Raw genomic sequence first — 17,789 nt, 5'->3', positions numbered from 1 at the left:
AGGTCCATCCATGTTGCAAATCACAAGATTTGATTCTTTTTATGGCTGAGTAATATTCTGTTTTATATATATATTATTTTTCTTGCTTCTTGATATAGGTCTGTATTGTTATACACACACACACACACACACACACACACACACACACACACACACACACACCACTTCTTTATCCATACATCAGTCAGTGGATACTTGGGCTGTTTCCATAATTTGGCTCTTATAGATAATGCTGCTATAAACATAGGGGTGCATGTATCCCTTTGAATTAGTATTTTTGTATTCTTTGGGTAAATACCTAGTAGTACAATTGCTGGATCATAGGGTAGTTCTGTTTTTAACTTTTTGAAGAAACTCCATACTGTTTTCCAGAGTGGCTGCACCAGCTTGCATCCCCACCAGCAGTGCATGAGCATTTCTCTTTCTCCAGAGCCCTGATGACACTTCTTGTTTCTTGTGTTACTGATTTTAACCATTCTGACAGGTATGAGGTGATACCTCACTGTGGTTTTGATTTGCATTTCCCCAATGAGAAGTGATGCTGAGCATTTTTCCATGTGTCTATTGGCCATCTGGAGGTCTTCTTTGGAGAAATGTCTGGTCATATGTCTTCTGCCCATTTTCTAATTGGATTATTTGGAGTTTTTTGGGTTTTGAGTTGTATAAGGTCTTTATAGATTTTTGGATACTAACCCTTTATCAGATAGATATGCCATCTGCAAATATCTTCTCCCATTCAGTAGGTTGTCTTGTAGCTTTGTTGTTTTCCTTTGTTGTCCAGAAGCTTTTTATTTTAATATAGTCCTAATAGTTTATTTCTGCTTTTATTTACCTTTCCTCAGGAGACATTTCTAGAAACATGTTGCTATTCACAATATCTGAGACATTACTGCCTGTGCAGTCTTCTAGGACTTATATGGTTTCAGGTCTCACATTTAGGTCTTTAATCCATTTCATTTTGGTATATGGTGCAAGAAAGTGATCCAATTTCATTCTTTTGCATGTGGCTGTCCAGTGTTCCCAGTACCATTTGTTGAGGAGACTTTTTCCCATTGCTTATTCTTGCCTCCTTTATCAAAGAATAATTGACTCTATAATCATAAGCTTATTTCTTGGCTCTCTATTCTGTTCCATTGATCTTTGTGTCTATCTTTGTGCCAGGACCATTCTGTTTTGATTACTACAGTAATCTTGAAATCTGGGATTGTGTAGGATATCTTGAAATCTGGGATTTGTGATGCCTCCAGTTTTTCTTTTCTTTTTCCTTTTTTTAAAAGATTTTATTTATTTATTCATGAGAGACCCAGAAAGAGAGAGACAGAGACACAGGCAGAGGGAGAAGCAGGCTCCATGCAGGGAACCTAATGTGGGACTCGATCCCAGTACTCCAGGACCACGCCCTGAGCTGAAGGCAGATGTGCTTAACCGCTGAACCACCCAGGGTTCCCTTGCTTTTCTTTTTTAAGATTGCTTTGACTATTCCAGGTAAATTGTGGTTCCATATACATTTTAGGATTATTTGTTCTAGTTATATGAAAAATGCTACCGGTATTTTGGTAGAGATTACAGTAAATCAGTAGGTTTCTTGGGGTAGTATGGACATTTTAACAATATTTGTTCTCCCCATCCATGAGCATGGAATGTCTTTCCATTTGTATCATCTTCAATTTCTTTCATAAGTGTTTTATACCTCTCAAAATATAGGTCTTTCACCTCTTTGGTTAAGTTTATTGCTGGTTATTTTTATTATTTTTGTTGCATCATAAGTTGGAATGTGTTCTTAATTTCTCTTTCCGCAGCTTCATTATTAGCATATAGATATGTAATGGATTTCTGTACATTGATTTTGTATCCTGTGACCTTACTGAATTCATTGATCAGTTCTAGTAGTTTTTTGGTAGCATCTTTAGGGTTTTCTATATATAGTATCATGTTATCTGCAAATAGTGAAAGTTTTACCTCTTCCTGACCAATTTGGATGCCTTTATTCCTTTTTGTTGTCTGATTGGTGTGGCTAGGACTTCTAATATTTTGTTGAATACTACTGATGAGAGTGAATGTCCTTGTCTTATTCCTGAACTTAGGAAAAAACTCTGGTTTTCACCATCTTGAGTATGATGTTACCTGTGGGTTTTCCATATATGATTTTTTTATGTTGCTGTATATTCCCTCTAAACCTATTTTGTTGGGGGGGGGGGTTTGCTCTGTCTGGATGTTGTACCTTGTCAAATGCTTTTTCTGCATCTATTAAGATCATATTGAGATTTAATCATACCAAGCCACTCTTGCATCCCAGGAGTAAATCCCACTTGATCATGGCTCATGATTTTTTTAATGTATTGTTGGATTCAGTTTGCTAATATTTTTTGAGAATTTTAACATCCATCTTCATCAGAAATACTGGACTATAGCTTGCACTCTCTCTCTCTCTCTCTCTCTCACTCTCACTCACTCTTGCTCTCCCTCCTTACCCTCTCTCTCTCATCCCTCTTTCCCTCTTTTTTTTTTTTTTTTTGTCTTGTAATGTCTTTATCAGGTTCTGGTATCAGGGTAATGCTGGCCTTGTAGAAAGAATTTGGAAGCTTTTCTCCCTCTTCAATTTTTTGGAGTAGTTTGAGAACAATAGGAATTAACTCTTCTTTAAATGTTTGGTAGAATTTACCTGTGAAGCCATCTGGTCCTGGACTTTGGTTTGTTAGGAGATTTTGGATTACTGTTTCATTGTTGGCAATTGGTCTATTCAAATATTCTATTTCTTCTTGATTCAGTTTGGAGAGGTTATATATTCTAGGAATTTATCCACTTTTTCTAGGAGTTTTTTTTGCTATTTATTTTCTTATTACGTTTTTTAATTCCAGGATAATGAACATACAATGTTATATTAGTTTCAGGTATACAGTACAGTGATTCAACAATTCTATATATTACTCAGTGCTCATCATGGTAAGTGTACTCTTTAATACCCATTACCTATTTCACCCATACCTCTCTACCCACATTTCTTCTACGTTATCCAGTTTTTTGGCATATAATTTTTCATAATATTCTCTTACAATTCTTTGTATCTGTGGTATCAGTTGTAACTTTTCCTCTTTCATTTCTGATTTTGTTTATGTGAATCTTCTCTCTTTTTCTTTCTTTTTGATGAATCTGGCTAAAGGTTTACTAGTTTTGTTGATCTTTTCAAAGCACCATCTCCTAGTTTCAATGATCTGTTCTTTTTCTTTTTCTCTCTCTCTTTTTTACTTTCTATTTTGTTTCTGCTCTGATGTATATTATTCCCTTCCTTCTCCTAGTTTGGGGTTTTGTTTATTCTTATTTTACTAGCTCCATTAGGTATAAAGTTAAATTGTTTATTTGAAACTTTTCTTACTTTTTGAGATAGGCCTGTATTGCTATCAACTTCCCTCTTTTTTTAAATAATAAATTTATTTCTTATTGGTGTTCAATTTGCCAACATACAGAACAACACCCAGTGCTCATCCCGTCAAGTGCCCCCCTCAGTGCCCGTCACCTATTCACTCCCACCCCCTGCCCCCCTCCCCTTCCACCACCCCTAGTTCGTTTCCCAGAGTTAGGAGTCTTCATGTTCTGTCTCCCTTTCTGACACTTCCCACCCATTTCTTCTCCCTTCCCTTCTATTCCCTTTCATTATTATTTATATTCCCCAAATGAATGAGACCATATAATGTTTGTCCTTCTCCGATTGACTTATTTAACTCAGCATAATACCCTCTAGTTCCATCCACTATCAACTTCCCTCTATGATGGCTTTTGCTGCATCCCAAAGATTTTGGACCATGTGTTTTCATTTTAATTTCTCTCCCTGTTGGACAAATATTCCGGAGAATTTTCCATGTGAACTAGAAAAGAATTATATTCTGCTGTTTTAGGATGGAATGTTCTAAATATATATGTTAGGTCCACCTGGTACAGTGTGTCATCAAAGCCACTGTTTGCTTACTGATTTTCTGTTTTAATGATCTGTCCATTAATGTAAGGGGGGGAGTGTTAAAAGTTCCTTACTCTTATTGTATTACTATAGATTAGTTCCTTTATGTTTTTTATTAGCTGCTTCATGTATTTGGGGTCTCTGATGTTGGGTGCATAAATATTTACAATTGTTATACTGTTATATCTTCTTGTTGGATTCTTCCCTTTATGGTTATATAGTATCCCTCTTTATCCCTCATTATAGTCTTTGTTTTAAAGTCTATTTTGTCTGATAGAAATATTGCTACCTCATATTTCTTTTCACATCCATTTGCATGATAAATGTTTCTCCATCCCTTCCCTTTCAATCTGCATGTGTCTTTAGGTCTGAAATGAGTATTCTATAGACAGGATATAGATGCATCTTGCTTTTTATCCATCTATCACCCTACGTCTTTTGGCTAGAGCATTTAGTCCATTTACAGTCAAGTAATTATTGAAAGGTATATTTTTATTGACATTTTGTTACTTATTTTATGGTTGTTTTTATAGTTCTTCTCTGTTCATTTCTTCACTTACTCTCTTTTCTCACAGTTTGCTGACTTTTATAAGATACTCTTGGATTCCTTTCTCTTTATTCTTTGCTTATCTATTACCAGTTTTTGATTTGTGGTTACCATTAGGCTTATAAAATCTTACATATATAACACTATATTAAGTTGAGGGTCATATTAAGTTGAACCCATTCTAAATCCACTAAATTTTTACTTCTTTCCTCCCATGTTTTAGGTATTTGGTGTCCTATTTTACATTCTTTTATTTTGTGAATCCCTTGACTGATTTTTACAAATATACTTAATTTTACTGCTTTTGGGCTTCCTACTATTCTTAATCCTGTTTATAGTCTTTCTACACAAAGAATCTCCTTTAACATTTTTTATAAGGTTGAGTTAGTGGTAAAGAATTTCTTTAACTTTCGTTTACCTGGAAAACTCTTTATCCCTCCTCCTTCTATTCTGAATGATAGCCTTTCTGGATAGAGTAATCTTGGCTACAATTTTCTTTTCCTTTCAGCACTTTAAATATATCATGCCACTCTCTTCTGGCCTGCAAAGTTTCTGCTGAAAAATTTGGTTATAGTCTTATGGGTTTCCCTTTTATGTAACTGTTTTCTCTTGCTGCTTTTTAAATTCTCTCCATATCACTACTTTCTTGCCATCTTAATTACTAAAGGTCTTGGTGTGGACTTCCTTGGGTTGATTTCTGAGGGGTTCCCTGTGCTTTCTAGATCTGGATTTCTATTTCCTTCCCTAGATTGGGGAGATTTTCAGCTATTCAAATAAAGTAGCTGCCCCCTTTTCTCTTTCTTCCCCTTCTTGTATCCCAATAACGCTAATATTATTCCACCTAATGGTGTCACTGAGTTCCCTTAATCCATTTCCATTATTTACCTTTCTTTTTTTCCTCTCTCCTGTTTATCTTGATTGCTTTCCATTAGTCTCCTCCAGGTCGCTGATCCATTCCTCTCCTTCCTCTAATCAACTATTCCACCTAGTGTATTTTTAATTCCAGTTATTGAGTTCTACATACCTGGTTGGTTCTTTTTTTACCTCTTTGTTATGGGTCTTAATGAGGTTTGCCAGTCTTTTCTCAAGGCCAGTGAGTATTTTTATGACCATTACTTTAAATTTTCTATCAGGCATATTACTTACTTCTGTTTTGTTTAGCTCTTTAGTTGCAATTTCATCCTCTTCTTTCATTTGGGACATATTCCTCTGTCTCCTCATTTTGACTAACTCTCTGTTCCTATGTATTAGGAAAGTCAGGTGCATCTTCTGCTCTTGAAAGTATTGGCTTTATGAAGAAGAGGCCTTGGAGTGCCCTGCAGTGTAGTCCCCTGCTCACCAGAAACTGATGCTTTCAGAGGTGTCTCCTATGTGTATTATGTGCCTTCTACTGTTATGGCTGAGTCATGTTGCCTTCAGCTCAGTCATCTGCAATGATCTTTGCCTTTTGTTGGCAAAATTTGATCCCTGTGCTATTAGTGGGCCAGTCTGGGGCCTCCTCAAGCTTGAGTTGTGTGAGACTAGGCATTTACCAGAGCTGTGGTAGCACCAAACTCCAAAGTACTCAGCCTGTATCATCCCCTGAGAAGTTTTTGTTGCTGTGCATGGCCTACAATAAGATCAAATGCCTGCCCCCAGCCCATTGCTGGGGCAGTCAGACTGATGTGTGTGGTTATCTCTTACCAGGGCAGAAGTCACTTTGGAGTGGCACTGGCTCCTTGGAATGCCTGCACACTGCCATACCTGGCAGACCTCTTTGAATGGATGCTTCCTGGGGGCAAGTCCACCAGAGACCACAGGTGCAGGCCACAAACTGTTAGCAAAGTATGGGCTGGTCTTCTCTAACAGGAGGCCAGGTTAGAGGGGGTGGGTCCATGGAAAAGTGTGGGGTTGGGGTGAGAGGTGTTAGTAAGCTAAGTGGAGAGTATTGGCTCTGTGCTCATTCCCACAGATGCCCATACACCTAGGCTGGGGTGCGTGGGGTGAAAATGGAGTTTGCCAATGTTTTTTTTTTTCTTTTTTCTTTTTTAAAAGATTTTATTTATTTATTCACAAGAAACACACAGAGAGAGGTAGAGACATAGGCAGAGGGAGAAGCAGGCTCCCTGTGGGAAGTCTGTTGCAGGACTCGATCCCAGGATTCTGGGATTACACCCTGAGCTGAAGGGAGATGCTCAACCACTGAGCCACCCCAGCGCCCCCCAATGGTTTTTTTCCTTGGAGAAGTCTCCCAATGGTCCCTCCCACTCTAGCACCTGTTCTGGGATTAGTAAACAAATCTCCCTCCTGTATACATTAGGGGTTTTCAAACTGCTTTTTCTATGCTGTATCTCAGCTGGGCTGTTTGTTGTGCTGTCTCTTTAAGGATAGGGACTTAGTTTTCTATCACTCTCTGACTCTCCCAGAGTTGTGCCTGCTGATTTTTTTAATCTTAGGCATTAAGCCCCACTGATTGTAAGACCTCATGAAGTTAGGTTCTTTTGGTTTTCAAAGCCAAATGTTCCGGGAATTCACCTTTCTTGTGCAGGTCCCCCATTCTTGGGGTGCATGGGGTAGGGTCTGCTCCTCTCTCCTCTCTGTGCCCGTGGTGTCTCTCCCTCCTGCAGATAGCCAAGTGGGTCAGTTTGGCACCCAACTGCATCTCCACCATTCCTACTCTCTTTTATGTAGCCTCTTCTCTGCATTTACATGTAAAGGGTCTGTTCTTCCAGTGTTAGGGTCATTTTCTGAGTTATTTACGCTGATATGGGTGTTATCTAGGTGCATCAATGGTAGCAGGTGAGCTTAGGATACTCCTACTCTGCCATCTTCTGCATATAGCATCTTATGTTGACAGTTTTTAATTTTAATACTTTAAGTATATGCTTCCATTGTTTTATGGCTTGAGTTATTTGTGATGAAATGTCATTTGCTGTTATTATTGTTTTTCCTATGTATTAAATTTTTTTTCTCTGCTTTTAAGATTTTCTCTTTATCATTGGTTTCTAACAATTTCATTGATGTGCCTAGATTTGCTTTTTTTGTAATTATCCTTCTTAGGGTTTTTTATTTTTTCAAACTTTGTGGGGCTAAGGACTTCTATTTTTCATTAAATTTGGAAATGTTTTAATCATTGTTTCCTTAAATATGTTCTACTCTCTCTTTTTTTCTGTAATTCTGATTATACATATTTTAGACTGATTAATAATTTACAAGTCACTGGAGTTTTACTTTTTTTTAGAATTTTTCTCTCTGTACTTAGTTTTTTAAAGATTTTGTTTATTTAATTATTCATGAGAGACACACAGAGAGAGTAGAGGCAGAGACACAGGCAGAGGGAGAAGCAAGCGCCATGCAGGGAGCCCCACATGGGACTTGATCCTGAGTCTCCAGGATCACACCCTGGGCAGAAGGTGGTGCTAAACCGCTGAGCCACCCTTCTCTCTGTACTTAAATGTAATTTCCATTACCATGTCTTTCATGTTCACTGATCTTTTTTTCTGTAATGTTTAATTGGTTAAGTCCATTTAGTGAATTTTTCATTTTAGATATTAATTTTTTCACAGTTCTAGAAGTTCCATTTGGTTTATGATATAGTGCCCATTTCTCTCATTATTTCATGTTTTCTTTATAAATATATATTTTTTTTTAATTTTTTTTTTCCTGATGCAAACACACGAGGGTTTATTTATAAGCTCGAGCTTGGGTCCAAGCATACCCGACACAGCGACACAGCGGAGCAGGGGCCCGAGGTGGGTTCCAGCTTAGTTTTAAGGGCTGGTCTAGGGGACCTCCAGAAGGGGTGGAGGAAGTTCTCAAGTTCTGTTTACATTCTGATATGGGGCTTTTAAGGGCATTGAGCTCTGTTCTTATTCTAATAGGGGCTTCCTGCCCTTGGCTTGGGCTCTGTTTTCATTCTAATATGGGGCTTTCTAGGACGTCAAGCTGTAAGTTGTTTTCTTCCTGTTACTGAAGTAAGGTAAAGTTCAGCTCTGATTCACAGGGGCCTGGGATGGCTGTACTTGTGCTAACGCTGAATTTAAATTGGAATGGCCTTAATTTTCTTGGCCTCCACATTTCCCCCTCTCAGAGGAACCTAAGGAAGGACCCAATTATGGGTCCAGGTTGCTCTTAGAGTGAGCCATGGGGAATGATTAAACCAGGATTCGAACCAAACTTGTTGCTGTTCTTGCTCCCATTTACATTCCAGCGAAGAAGCAACGTCCTACGTTAAGGCAGCACATAACCCCCCCCCCCTCCTTTGTTGTAAGAAGATTAGGTCTAATCCCCTTTTATTTTGAAAGACAACCTCAGACTAGGGAGTCTTGGAGGTGGGAAATAAGTGAGAACGGAGCAGTCTTAGCTTTAGGGGATTGTCCTTGTCTGGTTGGCTTTTCCATTCTGGAACAAAGTCCTTGAGGACGGCTGTGGGTCAGCTGGCCGGACGTGGGTGTAGTGGACCCAGGGAGTAATCCCGTCAACCTTGAGAGCAGTGGGAGTGGTCAGGATCACGATGTAAGGTCCCTTCCAGTGAGGCTGAAGTGTCTGGTGTTGGTATCTCCGCACATACACCCAGTCACCTGGCCGATATCGATGGTGATCCGGGGGTGGCCCAGTCTCATAGAGGGCCCTCAGCTTAGGCCACACCTTAGAGACGAATCCTGGGCCATTGTCTGACCCAATCTTAACAGGAAAACCATACCTCGGTAAGATGTCTTCCAGCAGATTCTTGGTCACGGTCTGTGCAGTTTTCATGTTTGGTGGGAAATGCCTCTGTCCATCCTGAAAAAGTATCTACAAACACTAGTAAATACCTGTATCCGTATTTTCCAGGTTTTACCTCAGTGAAGTCCACTTCCCAGTAGGCTCCTGGGCAGTCCCCCCCGGAGCCGGGTGCCTGGGTTAGATCCATGGGCGGTGGCATTAGTTAACTGGCATGCATGGCAGCTTGCCACAATCTGCTCCATCTTTGCTCGAGAGTCTTTAATAGTGATCTTTGCATGTTGTATGAGGTCTTCCATCTTCCTTGTCCCCATATGAGTACTCCAATGCATTCTGGATAGGCCTCGCTATCCTAGTTCCTCTGGCAAGATGATGCTGGAGTCTGCGGCCCTCCACCAGCCATGCAAGCACTGGGTCATGGGCAAGCGTTTGATCCCGTGTATATCAGCACCAGTATAGTTGGGGGTGTTGGGCAGGGTCGGTGCCCCCAGATCCGGTCTCCGTTTTCATGGTTACAGCTGCCCCCGCATATCTGATTCCTACTCAGACGAAACTGCTGCCATACGAGTACCAGGTGGCATCCGCATTCCGCAGTGGCTGGTCCTGGAGATCAGCTCTGATTCCATGCATCTGTGTCAAAATTTCTTGACAGTCATGCAGAGGGGGATCCCAGTCTGGGTTAGGGAGATGAGAGGCATGGGATATTGGCGGACCCTGACACCATTGGCCCCTGGCTTTAGTTATGGCCAGTCGGTGCTGGGCCAGCCCAATTCCCCCAGGTTCTGCCCATGCTTGGGGAAATTCCTGCAGCCAAGGGTCAATGTCAGTCATCGGGGCTGAGGGCGTTTGGTGGAGATGATATTTGTCTTCTAAACTCAGGACAAGCACCTGAATCGGGTGCCCCTCCTTGTTTAGGACTCTTGCCCCTTCGGGGTGGAAGCAAATTTGTGCCCCCATCTTGGTGAGCAAATCCCAACCTAACAACGGGTAGGGACACTCAGGGATGACCATGAAGGAGTGGGATACCCGGCCCATGCCGAGATCCACAGTTCTTCGGGTAGTCCAGGAGTATTGTTTGGTGCCCCTTGCACCCAAGAAGTCTTGTTTGCCAATTTCCCTTGGGGTTGTAATAAAACTGAATGTTGTGCCCCAGTGTCCACTAGGAATTCAACAGGTTGCCCCTTCACTTTAAGAGTTACCCTGGGCTCGGGGAGGGGTGCCAAACCCCGACTCCCCTAATCGTCCAGGTCCTCCATCTCCAAGATCTTGGCAGGGGCCTTAGATCTTTGGTTAGGGCAGCTTTTTACCTAGTGACCCTCTTCTTTGCAATAAGCACATTGGTTTTTGTTCAGCTTAGAGCGCTCCCGAGGGGGACCAGGGCCATCCTCCTTACCTGTCCATGAAGCCAGCTTCTTGAGGTGCCTCCATCTTTCCCATGGGTCATCCATGGTTGTGGCCAGCAGGATCTTGTCCAGGTTTTGGGTCTGCCGGTCACTTAGTTTGGTTTGTTGTTCTTCCAGACTTTCTCTATTATTATAGACTTGTTCTGCCACTATCACGAAGTCCTGCAAGCTCTTCTCTCCCCATCTCTCTACTCTTTGCAATTTCTTTTTAATGTCCGGAGCGGCCTTCAACTGAGTTGTAGTCCCAGGTGGCTTCTTTATATTTTTGAACATATTCATAGCAGCAACTTAAAAATGATTATCTACCAAGGCCAATGTCACTGTCGTTTCTGATATGTTTCTATTGACTGATTCCTTTCTCCTCATTATAGGACACATTTTCTCTACTCTGTTCTATGTCCAGTGGTTATTGAAGGCAGAATATTGTGAACTTTAAATCACTCCATGCTTGGATTGTGTTGTCTTCAAAGAATATTGAATTTTGTTCAAGCATGCAGTTAGTTTAATTTCAGATCAGTTTGATTTGTTCAAGTCTTCTATTAAATTAGTTAGGGCATGTCTGTACCTTTCCTTTAGGGCTGGTGTATCCCTACTAAAGCATGACTTTTATAATTTTCTACTAGATGCTCCTGGTGTTCAACAAGGCAGTTCAGATGTTTCATTAAATTCAGGTCTTTTAGTAAGAATATTTCATAGATTGTAAAATTCCTATTGCATTAAATCAGGAGGTTTGTGATGTCTGCATTTTACTCTTTGTAGGATCATTAATTTAATCAGTTGGTCTAGGAAGCACTTGAAATGCCAGTAAGAAAGACCAGTTCCTGAGCCCTGACTCTTACCTAGTTAAAAATAAGTACCCTAGAGTTGGGGTCCAGCATATCATTTCTAATAAGCTCCACAAGTGTGCTGTTTGGGTTCTCTGGGAAGCAGATGCTAAAATTAGTTAGACTTAGAAATCTAAATGTTTATTGAAGAGTGTTCTGGTTTGGGTCCTTTATGAAGCGGTTACCAAGAGGGGCTAGATGTTCCAATGATTTATTAGGGAAACTTCCACAAAGGATAAGTGGGGATAGCACAGGGATAGGCAGAGATAACCTACAGATGGATCTATAAGTCTAACAACTATGAAAAAAGATAAGTGAGATTTGAATGTAAGGAATCTCAGGTGGCAGCTCAGCCCTGAAAAACTCTTGGCCAGGCTGATGGAGAGTGCCTGAGCAAAAGTTATCCAAGGTAGGAGTCAGGTAGGAATGAGACAGCACTAGTGACACTGATGTGCTCTGTCTGGGAGCATCCTGGAAGAAGCTTGAACACCATGATTGGGTCCAATGGGTTGGCAGTTGGAGTCCATGAGTAGACTATGCTTCCACAGCAGGTTCTCCTGAAGAAGATCACTTCTATTGCTACCACAGTCTAACCCTTGTACCACACAGATGCATTATCAACACATATTTTGGGAGCAGTTCCTCCATTGTGACCAGGGGCCTCTCAAGGGGAACTTAGAAAATTTATAGGATACCAAAAAAAAGAAAAGAAAAAGAAAATTTATAGGATACATTAGAGCCTCTGCCTGTGCAGTTAGTCTCTGGGCTCAGTTGGTACCCATCTTTTTCCTTCTCCACGATCCATTTTATTTTTTATTTTTTATTTTTTTAAAAGATTTTATTTATTTGTTCATGAGAGATACAGGGAGAGAGAGACACACACACAGGCAGAGGGAGAAGCAGGCTCCATGCAGGGACCCCGATGTGGGACTCGATCCCAGGACCCCAGGATCATGCCCTGGACCAAAGGCAAGCACTCAACTGCTGAGCCACCCAGGCATCCCTCCACTATCCATTTTAAATTCCCCTCGCTGTCCACTATCATCTCAAGAGGTCTTCATGGCCCAGTTGGTGATGTGACTCAAACCTTGATTCTTGAGTGCTCTGCACCCATAGTAATCATTTCACACATTCATACATTGGAATTGCTGTGTTTGTTCATTCACAGTTATAATGGGGCATGGGAGGATCAAAACACACCCTAGTGGCTTCTCTGGGTACAAAGTGTTCCTGTGTGTAAAAACAGCCCTACTTTCACCTACTGATTACTGTCAATTGCCATCTTTAAAACAATCTAGCTTCCATGATTCTGAAGGTCTTTTATACTCTAGTCTCTTACTGTGATTCTATTAAAAATGTACAGAAATATCACTTGTCAAGACATTCCTGCTCTTCCCACTTCCTTCCATTTCTACCTTGTTTCTCTTTTTTAAAAGATTTATTTATTTATTTATTTATTTATTTATTTATTTATTTATTTTAGACAGAGAGAGAGAGAGGGGCAGAGACACAGAAGGAGGGAGAAGCATGCTCCATGCCGAGAGCCTGACGTGGGACTCAATCCCAGGACTCCAGGATCCGCCCTGGGCCATAGGCAGGTGATAAACCACTGAGCCACCCAGGGATCCCCTCTACCTTGTTTCTTTTTACTTTTTGTATGCTGTCATTTATTTTATCCTGTTTTCTTTTCCAAAGTATTACCATCCTTTTCTGCAGCGAGTTTCCCCACTCTACCAGATTCAAAGAGGGGGAGAGGGAGAGAGAGAAGAGAAATGTTGCTTTAGGGGATAGTAGATAAGGAGGTAGTAAAAATCAAGGCATTTAATGGAAAAAAAAAAAAAAACAACCAGAGCTCTATTAATGCTTAAAGAACTAACCACTCTCTTTCCTTCTTGAGCTATAATTGTTCTGCCATGTTTTTGTCACTTAACGTTTCTTGAGCTGCAATACTGTGTGAGTCTGGGAAGTTTTTGAATTTCAATTTGTATGACCAAAAACTCCTTGGACACACTTTGGCTTTCTTTCATGACATTGCTCAAGTTGTAATCTACTGAGTGCCTTTGATCCATTAGACACCACAGAGGATATAAACCAAGCACATCTCTTGTCATCTGAAAGTCCAGATACCACCACAAATAAAATGAAGACAAATTCTAGGGATAACCCCTTTCTAGCTGAAGGATCAGAGAGAACAAAGAGAATTCTTTACTCTTCTACCATCAAATTACTTATGGTTGTCATTTTTGTTTTCTGAGACACAACCTCTAGTCCATTAACAATACCAGAAGAGGACATCACCAGTAAACTGCAAACCAATATCCCTTATGAATATAGATATGACAAAATAATAGCAAACCAAATCCAGCAACAGTTAAAAAGAGATTATGTTCCATGACCAAGTGTGATTATAATGGAATCCAAAAATCAATTGACCTAATGTACTATACTAATAGAATAACATAAAATCATCTTAATAGATTCATAAGAAGTACATGATAAAATACAATATTCTTTCCTGATAAAAAAAAAATCAGGGATGCTTTGGTAGCTCAGTTGGTTAAGCATCCCACTCTTGATTTTGGCTCAGGTCATGATCTCAAGGTCATAATATCAAGCTCCACATCAGGCTTCATGCTCAGCAGGGAGTCTGCTTGAGATTATTTCTCTCTGCCTCTCCCCCTGCTCATGCTAGCTCTCTCTCAAACAAATAAATAGATCTTTAAAAAAAATAATAAAACAAAAAGCAATCAACAAATTAGGAATACAAGGGAATTTTCTCAATAAAGAGTATTTATGAAAAGTCTAACATTCTACTTTTGGTGAAAGACTGAAAGCTTTCCCCCTAAGATCATGAACACAACAGATGTTGGCTCTCACCAATTCTCCTCAACATCATACAGGAGGTTCTAGTGAGGGCAAGGTGACAAGAAAAAATAAAAGGCATCCAGATTAGGAAAGAAGTAAAACTTTGTTTGCAGATGGCATGATCTAGTATATAGAAAATTCTGTGGAATTCACTTTAAAAACCTAAAAAGTGTTCAGCAAGATTACATGATATGAGATCAATATACAAAAGTCAAAAGCACTTCTATAACTAGCAATGAAAAATACACTCCATAGATTAATGGATCAGATACTGCAGCAAAAAAGATTAGTAAACTTGATGACATAATAAGATAAACTATTCAAGATGAAGCACAGAGATCAAAAAGACTGAAAATTAGTTTCAGGTGTACAAAATAGTGATTCAACAATTCCATATATTATTCAGTGCCCATAAAGTGTACTCTTAATCCCTTTCAGCTATTTTACTTCACCCCCCAACCTCCCCTCTGGTAACCATCCATTTGATCTCCAGTTAACAGTCTGTTTTTTGGTCTCTTTTTAAAACCTTGTTCTGTTTCTTAAATTCTATATATGAATCAAATCATATGGTATCTGTCTTTCTCTGGCTTATTTCACTTAGCATTATATCTAGATCCAACCATATTGTTGCAAATGGCAAGATTTCATTCTTTTTGATGGCTGAATAATATTCCAGTGTGTGTGTGTGTGTGTGTGTGTGTGTGTGTGTGGTGTATCACCTCTTCTTTATCCATTCATCTATAAATGGGCATTTGATCTTATTTCACAATTTGGTTATTGTAAATAATGCTGCAACAACCATAGGAGTGTACATATCCTTTTGAATGAGTGTTTCTGTATTTTTTGGGTACATACCCAGTGGTGTAAAAACTGGGTCATATGACAGTTCTACTTTTATTTTTTGGGAGATCTCTGTTCTGTTTTCCACAGTGGCTGTACCAGTGTATATTCCCACCAGCAACAAAATCCAAGATAACCCACTGCAATAGACCTAACCCCAGCAAAAGCTAAAAGAAGTTCTCAAAGCAGGAAAGACGTTTCAAATTGAAATTTGAATCAATGCAAAGAAAGGAGGAGAATAGAAAATGGTAAATATGCAGGTAAAAATATTTTTTTCTCCTTAATATCTTTAAAAGATAATTTTTTAAGTAAAAGTCAAAGATAGTATTGTGAATCAGAATAGATGGGAAGAAAAATGTAAAACAATAACAGCACAAAACCGGGAAACAGGAAATGGCAGAAAGTATACTATTGTAAGGTTCTTACATTATGTGTGAAGTGGTATAATAAAATTTGAGGGGATCCCTGGGTGGCGCAGCGGTTTGGCGCCTGCCTTTGGCCCAGGGCGCGATCCTGGAGACCCCGGGATCGAATCCCACATCGGGCTCCCGGTGCATGGAGCCTGCTTCTCCCTCTGCCTGTGTCTCTGCCTCTCTCTGTGTGTGTGTGTGTGTGTGTGTGACTATCATAAATAAATAAAAATTTAAAAAAAATAAAATAATAAAATAAAATTTGACTGTGACAAGTTACAGATATATATTCTAAACAATGGAGCATCCCCTAAATAAGTAAAGAAGCATAGCTGGTAAACCAATGGAGGAGATAAACTAGTATCTTTAAAACATTCAACTCAATCACAAGGCAGGAAAAAAAGAAAATGAATAGATAGGATAGAGAGAAAAAAAGGTAGTATTATGGCAACTTTAAACCCAACCATACTGGTAACTTACATTAAATATAAATGTTCTAAATGCTCTAATTAAAATTTGAAATCAACAGATTAGGTTTTTTAAAAAAAAAGACCTAACTATGCACCCTAAAAGAAATCTACTTTCTTTTTTTTTTTATTTGAGAGAGAAAGCACAAGCAGGAGGAGAGAGAAGGACAAGCCAACGTGGCGCTGAGTGTGAAGCCTGGCACAGGGCTCAGTCTCATGACCATGAAATCATGACCTGAACCAAAATCAAGAGTGGGGCACTTAACCGACTGAGCCACCCAGGTGCCCCAGAAATCATTCAATTTAATGATATAGACAGACTAAAAGTAAAAGGATGGAAAAGAAATATTACCATGTACATTCTAATCAAAAGCTGGAGTTTTGACTTTGCCTTTGATACAAAATTTGCATTGAGATACTTTATGAAATAAAAGTACATTACACTGGAAAAAAATATCAAACTGACACTCTTCAAATTGCTTACCAAACTGAATAACTTCTGTCCAGTTTTTTTTTTTTTTTTAAGTTTCACCTTTGAGTGTAATAGAATGGGTCTTTCATCCATACTCTTCATCAATTTCAGGAAGATACCTTCTATTCCTAATTCGTTGAGTGTTGTTGTTGTTGTTTAAATCACAAAGGGTGTTGGATTTTGTTAAATGCTTTTATTACATCTATTGAGAGAATTGAGTGACTTTTGCTTTTTGTTCTATTGATATGCCTTATTACATTAATTGATTTTTTATATGAAACCAGCCTTGTATTTCTGGGATAGTCGCACTTGTCTATGGTGTATCATTCTTTTTTATATGTTGCTGGATTCAGTTTGCTAGTATTTAATTGAGAATTTCTGCATTCATATTCATCAGAGATATTAATCTATAGTTTTCCCTTTTTTGTGACCATTTTGTAAGTTTTTTGGTATCAGAATAATACTGGCCCCATAAGATGAGTTGGGAAATGCTCCCCCATTCTATTTTTTGAAAAGTTTGTGAAAAATTTGTAATAATTCCTTTTTAAATATTTGGCAGAATTTAATAGTGAAATCCTCTGTGTCTGGATTTTTATTTGTGGACATATATATATATTTTTTTCCTAATTACCAGTTCAATCCTTTCACTTATTAGAGCTCCATTTAGATTGTTTATTTCTTCTTGAGTCAATTTTCAGTAGTATTTCTTTTTTTTTCAGTAATATTTCAATATTTCTTTTTTTTAAATTTTTATTTATTTATGATAGTCACAGAGAGAGAGAGAGAGGCAGAAACACAGGCAGATGGAGAAGCAGGCTCCATGCACTGGGAGCCCGATGTGGGATTCGATCCCGGGTCTCCAGGATCGCGCCCTGAGCCAAAGGCAGGCACTAAACCGCTGCGCGACCCAGGGATCCCATATTTCAATATTTCTAGGTATTCATCTATTTCACCTGATTTATCTTACTGTTGTCCCACTGTTGTTTATAGTATTCCCTTATAATCCTTTTTTACTTCTGTAAGGTTTATTTCTGTAAGGTTTATTAGCGCTCTCTCTTCCAATTCTAGTAACTTAAGTTTTCTCTTTCTTGGTTGGTCACGCTAAAGATTTGTCAAATTTGTCAATATTTTCAAAGAACCAAAAAAAAATACTTTCAGAACTGTTTTTCTTTTTCTTTTAAGTAAGTCCTATGCTGGGTATGGAGCACAACATGGAATTGAATTTATGTTCCTAAGATCGAGATGTGAGCTGAGATCAAGGGTTAGATGCTTAACTGACTGAGCCACCCAAGCACCACCCCCAAAAAA

This window comes from Vulpes vulpes, chromosome 2, assembly GCF_048418805.1.
Source record: "Vulpes vulpes isolate BD-2025 chromosome 2, VulVul3, whole genome shotgun sequence".
Classification (NCBI taxonomy): Eukaryota; Metazoa; Chordata; class Mammalia; order Carnivora; family Canidae; genus Vulpes; species Vulpes vulpes.
This window is presented reverse-complemented; position numbering follows the sequence as displayed.